We start from the raw sequence: 15,766 nt of genomic DNA, 5'->3' as shown, positions 1-15,766 counted from the left end.
CAAAAAAACAATCTGCACATAAGTGAACCCAGGCAACCCAAACCCAGGTTGGTCAAGGGTCATCTGTTGTCATTAACTTGTTGGTTAACTTTCCCAAAGTCGCCCCTGAACCTGTAAGTGTTGTGATAGATCCAGGATGTTATGAAGAGATGACCTCTAAGGAACGTCCAGATTAAATAAGATCATGCACGTCTAACATCTACACAGCACATGCTCAACAAAGGCCAATTCCTTTCCTCATGTGTCTTCTAAAACCACAGACAAAAACTGCGTCTTCCAAGTGTTCTGGGGACGGAGTCTAAGGCTGGAGATACCAGGTTTGCAGGTGGGGCCCTGCAGAGCAGCAGATTTAAAAGCTTCAGAGGCAACGACAGATTCCCACACAGCAAACCTCCATCCTCCCGATGGCCTACTTCCACGGATGAACCGAAAGGCCACCAGGCACAAAGGACTGCCTCTGTGACGGCTGGGGACGAGCATAAGCGAACCCTACTCTAAAGCACCTACCGTGTGCCCAGGTACTGCGTGTGGAGCTAGGGATTACAAACTAAGTAAAATGAAGTAAAAAGAGGTGGGAAGAAGTCTAGGATCTTGGTCGACAGGGACAAAAGTGTTTCCAGAAGGAGAGACTGATTAACCAGGCCGGTGGTCTGCTTTGTCCTTTGACCAGCGCTCACTCGTTTTCCTAATGCCCCTGCTACCTCTTCCAGACATACACAACCCCGGCCTTGAAGGGTCCGCTGAACTTTCATCTTTTCCATGACAGTGTTTCTGTCAAGGCCAACTCAGCCTGTTTCTCGCTTTGCTCTCAACCTAAAAGCACTTCCACATGCCGCCCACGTGGCACCAAGTCACTCACGGCCACGGCCTCTGCTTCCCTGTCGGTGAACCGCACGGGCGGGGGCTGTGCAGCCCCCTCGCAGGTCTCAGCGCCACATGGGGCACGGGGGTGGTCGACGAGTATCTGTGGAACGAGCGTATGTCTGAATACAAAGATAGTATTTATCACAAAGAAAACATTCAGCGTTTGTCTGGAGACAGGTCAACAGAGGATCGGTTCGGTTTCCCACAGGGTCTAGATAAATAATAAATCTGGTTCGGAAAAGGGCCTTCAGGCACGTGCAGAGCAGGAATCACACTGAAAATGAAGCGTGGCCACGGCACTCGCTCATTCGCCGGGTAACGAACCAGGGTTGAGAGTCTGTCCGCTAGCCCTGCCCTGCTAGGTATTTTCACTCACACCACCTCGTTCTCTTCCCTGCTGTCCTGCTTGGGCACTCGCGGCACTGCTCTCCGACGGGAACCAGCGTGGCAAAATGAACCTCACGGAAGCTAAGGGACTCACCCACCGTTACCCACTTGGCACGTCAGCGCGTGGCAGGGCTTACAGTCAAACGCAGGACCATCGGAGTCCACGTCCGACCTATTTTCCTGCACAACACAGCTACCTTCCTCACACTCTTATTCCTACTTTCCCCCTCAGCTGCCTTGCAAAATCTGCCTTTTAAGACTGTTGGGGAAAATACTCAAGAGAAGTACAAACGAAGTGTTTACTGCACCACACGTTAAGAACTGATCACGCTACCATCCTGTTTTCCAACTTGCAACGGTTTCTGTCCCCTTGCCCAGCCACTGCCCGCAAGAGGCGAGGTAAACGGCGGATGCTACAGGACATCTGGCGGTGGTGACTTCTGGATTTAAAACACACCGCAGCCAGGGGCACCCGCGTGGCTCAGTCGGGCAGCCGGCTCTTGATTGTGGCTCAGGTCACGATTTCATGGTTCATGAGATTGAGCCCCGCGTCAGCCTCTTTGCCGACAGCTTGGAGCCTGCTTGGGATTCTCTCTCCTTCTCTCTCTGCCCCAACCCTTGCTCCTTCTCTCTCTCTCTCCCCTTCCCTCCCTCTCAAAAATAAATAAACATTTAAATACACTGTAGCCAAAAGCAGCAGTTCCAAGGCTGATTTGCCAAAGGGCAGCCAACAAGTAACCTCCAGGCCTAAACAATGGAGTCAAGTCCAAACTCCCATAAAGCACTCAAGGCCCTTCACGGTCCAGCTCCACAAGTCCCGTGTGGCCTCAGTCCCTGCCACACTCCCAGCAGGCGCCAGGCTCCAAGTCCCAGAGATGCCCAACACGCACACCCATATGGTTCTCCTTTTCCCTGGAATGCCCTACCCACCTTCCCTCCTGCACAGACTTCTCCTCTTTCCCTCCCTGTATCTGCTCCACACCCCCGGGCACAGTCAGACCCCACTCCCCCACAAAACGTGGCACCTCGACCTCACCCCTTCCTTCATGACCTCCCTTCATGACCACAGTGACTAATTTCAGACCAATTTCCCTTCAGTAGATGGCAAGCCCCTAGAGGGTGATGGGTCCCTTTCCCTTTCCTGTGCTTATCAGGCACAGTTCCCGGAGCAAAGCAGAGCCTCAAAAACTGTTACTGAATGTTAACAAAACAGTGGGTACCGGATAAGCCCTAAAGAACTGTGTTTGCTGTTGCAGGTACAAAAATGCCACCCTCCCCCTGCAAAGGCTTCCAAGTCCTGTGAATACGTTCTGTTAGAAGGCAGAGGAGAATTAACATAGCACATGGAATTCAGGTTCTCATCAGTTGACCTTAAAATAGGGAGATTATCCTGGCTCATCCAGTAGGAAGGCCCCATATAATCACAAGGTCCTTAAATGTCGAAGAGGAAGGGCAGGAGGGAGGGCAGAGTGATGCAGTGGGAGGAGGACTGGTTGCTCTGGAGACAGAGGAGGGAGCTGAGGATGCAGTTGGCCTCTACAAGCTGGGAAAGGTAAGGAGACAGGTTCTCCCTTAAGTCTCTCCAGGAAAGAACGCTTCCCTGCCCAACCTTGATTTCAACCTACAAAGTCCCGTCTTGGACCTCGGACGACAAAACCATAAGATAATACACTCTTGTTGCTTTAAGTCACCGGGTTTTTGGTAAATTGTTACAACAGCAGTAAGAAACTAATACAATGTGTCCTAATTTAAGCTGCTATAACAACATACCACAGGCTGCGTGGCCTAAATGACAACACGGTCTCACAGTATTGGGGGCTGGGAAGTCCTGGATCAAGGTACCAGCAGACGTGGTCTGGTGAGAGCCCTCTTCCCACGGCGCAGAGAGCTGCCTTCTTAACCCACCCTCACGTGGTGGGGAGGTGTCATTGCCAAAGACAGCTTATTATATTTCAACAATTCTATTATGGCTCTTGTATTTTCAAATTTGCAGGGGTGTGAGCACTTGTATGCTTTGAATTGTGAATGTTTCCACATCTAGTGGTAACTTTAAAAGAATCACTTATGTGTGTGTCCAAAGAGAACGCCCCTCACTTTTAAAAGGAGAAAGGCCATTCCGGTGTCAAGTTTGACAAGGAAATCGGAGTAAAATGGAAATTTTATTGCCCCATAAAGATCTAAACTAGTGTCGATCTCTTAGTCTTGGTATCGCTGAACGACATGGAGGGGGTGAGGAAGAGTCTCGGGAGAAGGAACAGGTCACTGGAAGGGTCTCTGTGGGACCAGGTGAGTGACAAACGCAAGGGTTGAAAACAGGGAGTATTTTGGGGACTGAACCATGTTGTGGGGCACATCACAGCCTTGGGCAGGTGAGGGACACCCCATTTTCACAGCTCTGTGCCTTCGTGACTGCTCTTGCTCTGCCCAGAGCAGCTCTCTTCACCCCAACCCCATGCCACCAGAAGAATCCCTGCTCGTCCTTCCAGGTTCCATTTAAATGTCACCTCCTCCGTGAAGCCTTCCTGAACACCTTTCTTAGTATTTTACAGATACCTGTTAGCACTTTCCATTGAACATAACAAGTATTTATCTGTGACCCCCCGCTAGACTTCAACTGAGCCCCGTGAGGTCAGGATCTATGCCCTATTCATTTTTGTATCTGCAGTAGAGAATAAATGTTGGAAAAGGAAAAGGGCAGGGGGGGGGGGTAGTTTGTGGCGGGCTGGAAATCCAACAGAAAGAGCTTCAAGATCTGATAAGTCCTGACGTACGAGTTGGGTCAAAAAGGTATCAGACCTGTCACAAGATTGTACCTACACAACCGTGTGAACCAACCAACAAAGGGGGGAACACCGGCCATCTGTGCGTGTTTCTCCTGGAGTCAGCACGGTGCGCGCAGAGGGGCAGCGCGAGCACTAAGGTCCGAGGATGCACAGCCTGGCATGCTTCACAGGAGCCGGTCTGCTCTCACAAAGCCCGTCACCTTCCAGCTGACTGATGGCCGGCCCACCACGGAAGGAAGAGTTCTTATGCCCACCGGCTGTGGCTTGACTACATTGCTACATTGTATGAGAAGCGTCCACCGTCTCCAACATAAAACACAGTTTAAAATGAGACGTGAACTGCAGGCTGAGACAGAAAAGGAATGCAGGAGGTATTTAATATCTGAAGCACTATGATTCACTTCCCTGTTTTTAAAATCCTTCTCTTTTAGAGAAATACACTGAAAATTTACCAATCAAATAGGACACCTGGGATTTGCTTCAAAACAACATGGAGAAGAGGGGAGCATCAGACGAAGCAGGACGGGCTGTGGGCCGGTAAGAGGTGAGGATGGGCACACGTGTACCTGCGGCTTCGTCATCCATCCTGTCTGCTTCACGGAGTATCTGAAGTCTCCCTTAATAAAAAAACATTTTAAAGCATCTCCCATTTAGGGCTTTCTTCCCTTAACACTTTTAGTCATTTTGTGTGCAGATTTTCTGCTGTCCACACTTGAACCAACAACTCAATTCCACACACAATCTCTACCGGCTTTATTTCTAAGTACTTGCAATCTTTGCTTAGAATTCCATTTATCAGGGTGGACGCCCCTTTCAAAATCCAAAACCGTCACCGAGAAAAGACGGTGTACCAGGCTTTTCCCAGAGCTCTTCCCGTTCCCAGAGCTGCGTGCACTGGCTCACCTGACTCTCCCAGGCGAGATCACAGGGGACAGCATCAAGCCTATTTTACAGGTCACAACACGGAGTCAGAGACGGGACAGACCACGTGCTGAGGGACACCTCGGGCTGAAGTCTGGCTGGAGCCCTGGCGTTCTAAGTATCAGGCTTGCGTTCTCAGCCTCCAAATTAAAGCACACATTGTGGACAGGTCACAAGTGCAGTTTTCCAGCACAGTATCTACAAAGGGATGACTGGGAACCGAGAAGAGCATCCGAGCGAGTAACGTCTAGCTGTTCCTTTCTTCTCATATCCCGTGTTCAGCAAAGCACCACACACGTGATTACAGCCGACGGCGACCGTCACTCACTGAGCACCAGCCACATGTACCAGGCAGTGCAGAAACTGCTCGGCACGGGCTGCCCTTTACTCTCCCCAGAGCAGCCGGATGAGTTAGACATGACCCCCGTTCCCATTTAAGCAACATGAAAACTGAGGCCATGCAAGGTTACAAGGCTAGTAAGACACAGAACGGGGTGGGGCGGCACCTGGGTGGCTCAGTCGGTTAAGCATCTGACTCTTGCTTTCAGCTCAGGTCGTGATCTCACGGTTCCTGGGTTTGAGTCCCGTGTCGGGCTCTGCACTGACGGTGCGGAGCCTGCTTGGGATTCTGTCTCTCATCTCCCTGCCCCTCCCCAACTCGCACTCTCTCTTAAAATAAATAAATAAACTTAAAAAAAAAAAAAAAAGACACAGAGCTGAGACTGATCACAGGTCTCTGTGACTCAAAGGCGAAGTCACTTATCCTGTATTATTCTGTCAAAAGACTACTAATATTTAACTTAATGAAGTTTGACATCCTTCTTCCCAGTAATAGAAGCTGGGTTTCGTGTGAGAGTATTTGTATACAATGTTGATCTTAAAAAACGTGTTTAACTACAGCGGATACAGAAAGATCTGCAAGAAAAGCTTCCACACACAACGCTCGTTTTAAAAGTCACCTATATGTTACAGTACGAATATTCACATATCGGAAGAGAATGTTGCCACTGGCTCCAGCCGTCTCCTCCCGGGGCGGCTGCTGGGTCTCGCGTTCTGCGACACGGCAGCCTTGGAGTTGGCAAGGTCACCTGGATGTCGGGGGGGAAGGCCCACAGCCATGAGCAAGGAAACAGGGCGGTCAGGAAGAACAGCAGTCTTCCTGATGCTCAGCTCATCCTGAGCTTCCTTCAATCCTTAAACAGCCTCAACATATGGCTTAAACGAGCAATGAAGGCAATTTCCCCAACGGCTTTTCTTCCCTGCAGCCACCTTTAGCCCTGGGCGGACATGGGCAAAGGAGCCGACTCTGGGCACATGACTGCGGGTCTGGGTGGAGCAGGGCGGGCAAGAGAGAGAAGGGCAAGAAACCCAGGGGGTTGGCAGAGACTCCTGGGTTCTGACCTCTGCTTTGCCACCCCCTGCTGAAGGAGACCCTGCCCCCCCACTCCCGAGGCTTCAGGTGCAGGGAGACTTCAGTGGGACCAATATCCTGGCCTCAGAGGGAAGAGGAGCCACTTAACTGGTTTATGATTTGGAGAAAGGAGAATGGGCATGCTCGGCTCCTTCTCGCCCTCTCCGTTTTTCCCATCAGCCAGCCAGCCAGCCAGCAGAGGGGGGATATTCTGACCCAAGCTCCCCCCATATTTCACTACGAACCTAAAGCCAGGCTCCCTGTGTGGAGTTTCCTGTTCTAACTCCTGTATTTCTCTTTCAGGTGGTTCCAAAATTGGGCTGAGAAGAAAGGGGTGCTCTTATAGGCTCCCCTAAACTCTTAACCTTTGCCAACTGAAGTTTTGAGCAAGTCGCTTAATCTCCCTGGGCTTCACTACAAAGAGAGGGTGGAGAATGAAGCTTTCAGGAAACAGCAGTAGCACGAGCTACCTGCCAGCTTTTACCAGTGTCAATACCACGCGTCCATTATCTCATTTGCTCCCGACGGCCCTGTGGGTAGGCTCCACTATAATCCCAGGTCACAGATGAGAGGACATGGAGGGTACACATCCCAGGTAAGCGGTTCGAAACCAATGGGAGACTGTGACTCCCAAAGCAAGTGCTCTCCAAGTCCACCCAAAAGATGACCCCGCCGTCCCATCCGAGCACGGCAGGTCTGTGAGGCTTGCTTTTACCACGAGTGTAGAAGGGACATTTTGAGATCAGAAGTACCCAAAGCTGAGCCGAGCTGTTCCGGTTCAAGGCCTGGTCTCCAGCTATGGGACAGCACAAAGCTAACAGCCACACTCCAGGGTCGGCCAGGATCTGGCCTCTTTAGGAAGTTGATACTTAATCAAACAAGCGATTTGAACTGCATTCTGAAACTACAGGTATTCATGTGACCCGTTCCTTTCTTTCTCTGAACATAAATTCACTTTTAAGTGGCCATATTTAAATAAGACTAATTCCCAAAATCATCAAGACGTTGAAATTCTCTATAACCCATCTACCATAAAAAGTGTGTTTCCTAATCCAGATGCATTTGACAGGGGAAAAAAAAAAAAAAGACTGTCACATCACCTGTCCTCGTACATACAAGGTTTTACCAGGAGGGACCAAACTAAACCCCTAACATCCCAGCGTGCACACCAATGAAATCCTGTGAGGTACCCTGGGTGAGCCTGGGCCGCAGACATGGATGGTTTCCCACAAGCATATTGTTGAGCACGGAGGGGAAAGCAAGGTCGCCCAAAGCACATACTGCATGATGCACTTATGGAAAAGATACGAAATCATACCTAACGTTGTACACATACACAGAGAGGAAGTCGGAAAACTGTTCTTCAAAATACTGACGGTTGTCTGGGTGGTGAGATTTGGAGATTTTGCTTTTTTCTTAAAACCTTTTTGTACTTTAACATTTTTCTATAATCAGCATGTATAATCTTTGTAGCCAGACAAAAAATACTTCTGGACAAAAAGGCAAATCTTCGCACACACTTCCTGACAAAGTGCACAGGGACTCCCCATTACCGACAAATCAGGCCTGATTCCTTAAGCCCTGGGTGTCCCTCTCCCTGTGGACATCTCCAGATTCGAAGCCCACCCCCCGCCCGATCCCAGTCTTCTTGCCCCAAGCCCTCTGCTCAAGTATGATGCCTCCTAAAAGCCTTCTCTGCCACTCCCAGGCCAGGTCAAGGCCCTCTCCTGCACGTGGATCTCTTTCAGAGACGTTAGCATCTTGTGAAATGTTTTCGGGTCTATCTGACGTAAGCTGCTCAGGCGCACGCCTAGCCCAACGCGGTTCCCCGAGGGTGATTCCGTGTTCCGAACCAAACCCATCTTCTACCCCTTTCAACAACTAAGAGGAGGGTTCAACCCCATAGCGCGGCGGCTCATACTTCCCGTTATCCACTAGATGGCGACCCAAGTCTTACAGCTGTAGTACTGACAGGAACTCTCAAACACATCACCACGTTTTCCCAAGGGCTTTTAAAATTTCTCTGGTTCTTTGTTTTTTGATCTAGAATCAAAGCATTATTAAAGGTTAACTGTTCTGTGCAGGCCGAAGCCGAGACGCCATTGTTTGGAAATCTACACGTGCGCTCGGATGAGCCCAAGTCGACGTGCAGAGACCGCGCTGGAGGCAGGTTGGGCACAAAGGGAGCTCCAGGGGCAGGAGCATGGCTGCCATCTGCCATCCCAGGCGGCAGGCCCAGCTCTGTCTGGGTGGGTCGCCCACAGAACAGTCCTGCGAGCTGCTCCTTCCCGGGGACTTTGTAAATTACCCAAAGCGAGATACACCGTAAAACAAAAAGCCTGGTACAAAACGGTGGGATTCTTCTCAAAGGACGGCTGCCTTTTAACTGGGGAGAGTTCAAAGCGGTCACAAGTGTCCTTTGCTGGTCACAGCAGTGGTTTGACTTGCAAGCCACCCCCCACACTCCCCCCCCCCCCATGCTAGGAATTCTGTTCTGCTGGCACTCACAACACTTCCAACAAAGACCTGATTGATTATGAAACACTAAGTACCGATTTGCATAATTTGCCTCTGCAAGAAACAACCATTGTTCAAGATTAAAGAGACTCCAGTAGGTCCCTCTGGCATATTGTAAAAAGTTCCCTGTAACACAAAATCATTATTTTTGTTTCATTCAATCAGTGGACACAGCTTGCTGTTCAGTTTAGTATGCAGCCAAAGGCACAGCCAGAACCACCGTTGTATAAGTGTTTGCCAACTACTGATAAGCTAACATGATTTTTCACAAGGACTGTGTTCCCAAGTTTAATTTGGAGGCCCACTAACTAAATCTGAATCCACTCCCTTCAGCCATAATTGAAAATGCATCGATACCAATTACAGCTACAAGTTCAGAACCAAGGCGCCTCTGGAGCATGGCGACCCTGCTGCAGTCACGCTGTGGGTCCCTGTGCCAGAGAGGCTCCCCGCTGACTTGTCACCCACAAAAGAGCCTGGCAACGCCACAGAAATTCCACCGGTGCCAGGTCGCAGCAGCTGGTCTGTGAAGGGACCGCATACATGAAGTGGCCCTTTCTTGCTTCCTTCTTTTCTTCGGCAACTGTTTGGGAAGCAAGCGCCACGGGCTGGGCCCCTCCCAGCACTTCCCCCCTAATTTCTATTGCATGACACCACCCTTGGATGAATGCAGGGTACTGAGGGGTGACAGTCACCGCGGCAGTGCTGGCCACTCTCCACCCGTCCTCACAAACCCCTGAGGAAGCTCCCTGCCCCTGCCCTTCTCCAAGGAACCAGCAGTCTCCCTCTGCTTCCTGGGACCCCACGCTCTCTCCCTCTCTCCGGGTTCTCTTCTTAAGCCTCTGGCAAACTTTTCTTTGCCTTCGTTCATCGCTTCCTCTGCCTTTGCTACCCCGTGAACCTTACTCAGGCTAGACTCACTCACTCCCACCCCCAGCTTTATTCACCATCTACAGAACACTCCCACCCAGCCTCTGCCCTGCTCCTGTGTTCCAGCTGAGCGCATCCAACCTCTCCTGCGGGTCCGCTGGTGCCTCAAGAGCAACGTGGAGTGTTAATTATCCAAACACTCACATCCAACCCTCCTGGCCACTCGGTCCCTTCTGGTCCCCTTCCTGTTCCCCCAAGGAGAAAGAGCCTCTCTCTTGCTTCCTCAAGATAGAAAGTCTCAGGGCTGCCCTCTTTTCTACCCCACAAATTAAACTGGTCAGGCAGGCCCATCCATTCAACTTGTTCAACATCCGCCAAAGGAATTGAACCACTGGCCACCCTCTCCTCGGCACTTCCTGCACCACCACCCCCACATTCCAGAGGCGAAAAGCCTTTCCCTGAAGCAGCCTCCTCTTCTGCCTCTGCACTTTGGCACCTACTGTTCCCTCTGCCTGGAATGTCTTCTTTCTATCTGTCTTCTACTCAAATGTGCTGGGCCCAAGGAGGAATTAACATGGCATTCTGGGTTCGCTGCCACTTTCTCTGCAAAAAGCCTTCCTTGAGGCATGCTGTATCTGTTAGCTGGACGTTATATACGTTACATACATTGTATATGCATGCATAAATATATACTTGTAGACATACAAAGTGCTGTGTATCCCCAGTCTGGTAACTTCCTTAGAAGACACAAGGCGATTGTGACCTACAGAAAACTGTCTTCGGTAGCTAAATAACCTACTCTGGATATTTGCTAAGAACCAGTGCCACCCTGGACTGTACTTGCCAGAATTCAGCATGTGTTGACACACAGACAGACAGACAGACACGTGGGGAGTGGGAGAATGAGAAATGTGTGCACGAAAGATGAGAGAGACTGGTGTTCCTAGTTCTACTGTCAGTCCTGAGTAGCAGAGGGGAGGGGTGGTTAAACAAGGAGACAAGGATGATTAACATTTGTTGGGATGAATTTGGCAGCCTCACTTCCCATATTAGCAACCTGAAAAGTACCGCTTCTGATAAATATTAAGCTTCTGTCCCTTTAAGAAACTTAGAAACCAAGAAAAGAAAAAGAAAAAGAAAAGAAAATCTTAGGTTCTTAGTGTTAGCGAGATCATCGAAGAACTCAGGACCTAATGTCGAAACGTGAAGAGCCCATACAACGTTGAATGACCCACGGGGCTCAATGCAACTTTCACTTTTAAACAGGTCTCGGACCTCTTCAACCTCGAGCAGCAGCAGCAGCAGCAGCAGCTTATCACGGGCTCAGCCTTTCCCCCCTCATTCCTCTGGCCCCAACCTTCTCTCTCCAGCTCCTTATCTTCTCGATCACACCTTAATCTAATTAGACATTCTCATCCTCACTCTTCTGGCACCCCAAACTGCACTCACTTGGCATTGCTAGAACATTCCCATTTCCAAACTGTCCACTCCCGGCCGGTCTGGCTTTGCTCTGTGCCTTGCGCGTGCTACGTGATACACAGAGCACGAAACAGGTAAATCTCTCTTCTCTTCCTGGATTCTCAAGACCAGAAGGGGCCTGGCAGACGCTTACTGCTTTGATGGTGGGGGGCTCACCATCTCTCCCAGGTCGCCCGTTCTAGTTGGAACAGTACAAAGTTTTTTGTCCCTCTGAATCAGGTTCAGCTCGTGGGGCCCCCCTCCACTCCCTACGTGAGTCTTCTCTCTTCTCTAAGCTAAACGTAGTCAAGACACTCAAGCTTTCTTTAGTGTCCTCTGAATGCTGCAAATTACGGGCCTCAAAACTCAAATGCAGTTCACAGAACGGACTCGATATTCTGTGTGTCAGCAGGAAATGCAGGGGAAAGCAGAAACATCACCTCCCTTATTCTAGCCTTTAGGTTTCTATTAATGCCACCGAAGAGTGTACTCACTTTCATGTCACTGGGTCAGGACGACTTAATAGCTAACATTATTTCTTTCACGACTGGTGCTGCTAATCTCCACCTTCACTATATTCCTATTTTCCCCTGGCTTCCTGTTATTTGCCACTTGACCACCCTGCCATTAAAGACACCTGTAATTAAAAATAATTTTAAAAATGGGATGAAAATGGGGCTGGAAAAGCATGGAATTATCATAGTCCCCTCCAGCTCCCTGAGCTGGACAACGAGCCCAACCAGTCACACATGCCCCAATAGTCCAAATCCTCAGTCCATTAAAAAAAAAAAAAAAGTTTCCTCTACAAAATATCATGGAGACCTTGTTAAGTGCCTTCTGAAAGCAGATCTCCTCACCTACCTGCCTAGCAACTGACACTAATGAGGCTGGGGGGAGGGGGGGCGCGGGGAGCAGTATGGCTCCTGCTTTGTAAGCCTGTGCTGGTTAATCATCACTACTTTCTTCTCTGTGTGCCTGGAAACCTTTCTTTTATTTGTTCCCTTGACAAATATGTAAGACCCAGAACGGGCCAGGCACAGTAAGAAAGGAGGTAATAAAGAAGAGAGGGAGGGAGGACGACGAATACAGGAGGGGTTCCAACCCAAGGTTCCTACATGACCTCACACTGCTTTTCAGATCCCCTCCAAGCCCCGTCTGGTCCGGAGATTATGCACAGAGCACGTATTCAGAGACTGTGTGTGTGTGTACAATGCGTGCAGAGAAACTGAATGTGTAGAGCTGGGATTTTGTGTGTGCAGACACCGTGTGTGCAGAGACCGTGTGTGGAACGTGTGCAGACAGACCTGTGCGCAGAGACGGTGCATGCAGGGTGCACGGGTGCTGCGCTGCTCCCAGTCCCGGTAACTCAAGCACAGACTCTACAGAGGCGAGTCCTCATCCAGCTCTGACGCTGGCGACAGATACACGGTCTTGCTGTGCTTACGTTACTTCTCCGGCCCTGACCTCCGAACAAACGAGAAGGACTCTGAAGGCCACCACAAGCCCTCGATGAAAGTAATGTCCGCAGAGGGTCTGACACCGCGTCTGGCACGTAGCACCTGCCCAAACATTGTAAGTTTTCTTCCCCTGCTTCCCCTTCATCCCCGCTTGAGTCCCACCCACGAGGCCAGGCCGGTGTGCACTGGGGACTGCGTGGGGCAGCGAAGGGGAGGGGAGCTGTAGAGACCTGGGCCACGCTAAACGGCTACGGCCTCTCACCAAGTTGCAGCACCAAGGAGTGGGGGACGTTGCAGAGTCAGAAGAAGAAAAACCTGGATTTGGCGCAAACCCAGCACCATCGGAGGACGAGTAACTGACACTTACTGGGTGCTTGCTCTGTGCCAGGCACCAGGCTCGGAGCTTGAGACGCACATACTGACTTGCTTAACCCTCATACCACCGCTCGGGGTTGGGGGGCTGCCCCCCCGTGAAAGAAAAAGAAAGAAACTGAGGCCCAGAGAGAAGCCGCACACACTGCTCGTGGCTCCACAAAAGGTCGCTGACGTAGCACAACGCGGTCCCAGACAGTCTGGCCGCAGAGCCAACAAGAACCGCCTCCATGGTGACGGGCGGCCCCCGCAGCCTCCGCGGGCGGGAGCAAAGGCAGCCAAGGGGACACAGGGCAAAGGGCAAAGGGCAGTGGCAGAGGCAACCCGACCCAGGGTCCGTTCCACGAGGGCGGGGCATCTGGAGAAGCCTTTCTGGAAAGCAGCTCAGGGGAAGCTCACCTGGGCACAACCCACTCGGGAAAAGGGCTGAACGTGGCCTCGTGCCGCTGTCCCTCGGGACTCAGGCCCCCTCCACGTCCAGCTTAACACTAGTGCACGAGGTGAAAAGCACGTGACACCTACACGACACAAAAGGCCACACCGGGTTCGAACACACCTTCTCGCACCAAGTCCCCCCAGAGTCAGAAGGGATTGCTGAGTCCTCAGCTGTGCATCAGAGGAAGCGACTGGTTTGAGCTCAGGGGCCACGAAGAGCGCAAACTGGATGCTAGATGCTAGACTCACAGGAGGTGAGCGAGACACCCGTACGAAAAGAGGCCCGGCGCAGGGAGCCAGCCCCCTCACCCTCAGCCCTCGCCAGCCGGGTGCGGAGCGGACGACGGGCACCGCTGAAACGGCATTTCTGTCCTGGCAAGCACTCAGCTTCCTGTCAGTCCTGTGTCCCGGCGGGATGCGCCTCCAGTGTCCTTCCCCTGCACCCCAACACACCCTCCTCCGCATCTTTCCTCCTTTTTCTCAGTGCAGGTGCTCTCTTCCAAAGAGCTGTCTCCAGACTCGCCGCACACTTTCCCCGCCACCTCCGTTCACACCTGCACCCCACAGGCCACCCGTGCCCATTCGGCTCCTTTGGAGAACACAGAGTGCTTCTGGGCAGGCGTGCTGGATGGGCAGGATGGGGGACCCCGCTCCCGAGCCAGCTCTAGGACCTCAGGGTCACTGCTCTGGGCCTCAGTTCCTCACCCACACGCTCCGAAGGTTAGACGACAACGTCCTTTTGACTCAAACACGGAGATACCTTTTGGTGCTCGATCAACTTCAAAGTTCCTTATGACCGAACCCTGCTGGCTTCTTTTCAGTCCTTTTATGCTTTCCTGGCTGCTCAGCATGAGTCTAAGGGTATATGTACTTGGGATCCTCATTCATTAGGGTTATTGTTATTTCTGGCTCAGGGATTTCAGCCATAGAACCTTGGAAAGTCTGGTCATAAGAAATTAGGAACATTTATAATTGCGCGGTAAGATGTAGATGAAATAGAAACAAAAGAGGTAACTGGCTTGTACGTATCCTAAATGTTGCTGGGTAAACTTGCAACAAAAATGATGACGACACACATGTAATGCCTGCTATTAGAGAAGAGCTATCAGGACTTTGTGCAAAGGATGCCACCTGATGTTCATCAGAACCCTGTGGGGGGGGGGGGGGGGACCACTATTATTCCCTCTCTCTAGAGGGGAGGGGCAAAATAATGGGCTCAAGGTCTCCGTCGGAAGGGGGAGAGCCGTACTCCTACCTCTCCTGGCTCTCACTGTGCCCTTCAGAACTTTGACAAGAGGGTAAGAGGAAAACGCACTCCGTTTATATTTTAGTTCCTCAAATTAAAACCCCAACCCTCTCTCTAAAATTATTGAGATAGCTTTCAAAACAAACTGTGAAATTCAAATTCGAGTTTCATTTTCTAGGCAGGGGGGTTATATTCTTAACCTCTTGAGCCGCCTTCCAGAAAGAATCATGAAATATTTTATGGCTCCTTACCTTTTTCAAGGGCACAGACGCCTCGGAGACTCTGGCAGAAGCTGTGTATCTGATCTCTTCCCTAAAGAAAATAAATATTCCCACAGGCACAAAACCATTTTCTGCTTTCCATTCTGAGAGTCAGAGGAACTCGGTTAAGGAACTCGGAACCACAGGAACTCAGGTCAAGAACCTCTGGTGTTGAAACACGGTTCAACCAACAGACACAAGCACGGGAGGGTGCAAGCTTTCTGCAGACTTCTGGGCGGAAGGCAGCATTTCAGCTCGGCGCCCAGAGACAGCAGTCGGCTGCCCGTCTGCGGAGTTGTCAGCACGGGAACGCTGACCAGTCACACCGAGGGATGGGTGGAGAAGCGCGGGCCCCAGGGCCTCCAGGGCTGGGGACGGACCACGGGCAGGACGGCCACCACATGCCCGCCTTACAACGTGTCATCAGCGTCCTAAACGTTTGGTGTTTACCACGTGTCAGGCGCCGCGTGAAGCCCTTGCATTTGCGTAACAGAGGGAAACGGCCGAGGAAACCGAGGCACAGAGTCGTCGGGGAACCTGCCCAAGGTCCTACCGCCAGCAAGGTGAAAAGCCGAGGTCCGTGTTCCAAAAGACACTCCAAAGCCTCCGCTCTTAACTTCGTCAGCCTGAGCCCCAAACTCGGGCCCTTCGACGTGAACACCTGAGCTGAGGACCAGAGGAGAGCTTCCAGGGAGCCCTTTGCCACCTGCCCCACAGCAAACTCACCGAGACGGAGCAGTCCGCTTCGCTTATCAGCAGCTCCAAAAGCCCGTGCTAAATGTCTT

At 51.2% G+C, this 15,766-nt stretch overlaps 1 protein-coding gene across 3 annotated transcripts in view; it reads right to left on the bottom strand.

Annotated features, from left to right (window-relative positions):
• The window catches only part of STX18 (syntaxin 18), a 119,115-nt gene that overhangs the window by 49,727 nt on the left and 53,622 nt on the right, over positions 1 to 15,766 (bottom strand). The gene's annotated exons all lie outside the window — the stretch shown is intronic.

Source organism: Panthera onca, chromosome B1 (assembly GCF_046562875.1).
Source record: "Panthera onca isolate mPanOnc1 chromosome B1, mPanOnc1 haplotype 2, whole genome shotgun sequence".
Taxonomy (NCBI): Eukaryota; Metazoa; Chordata; class Mammalia; order Carnivora; family Felidae; genus Panthera; species Panthera onca.
The sequence above is the reverse complement of the archived record's forward strand: the minus strand, read 5'-3'. Positions and strand labels throughout refer to the sequence as shown.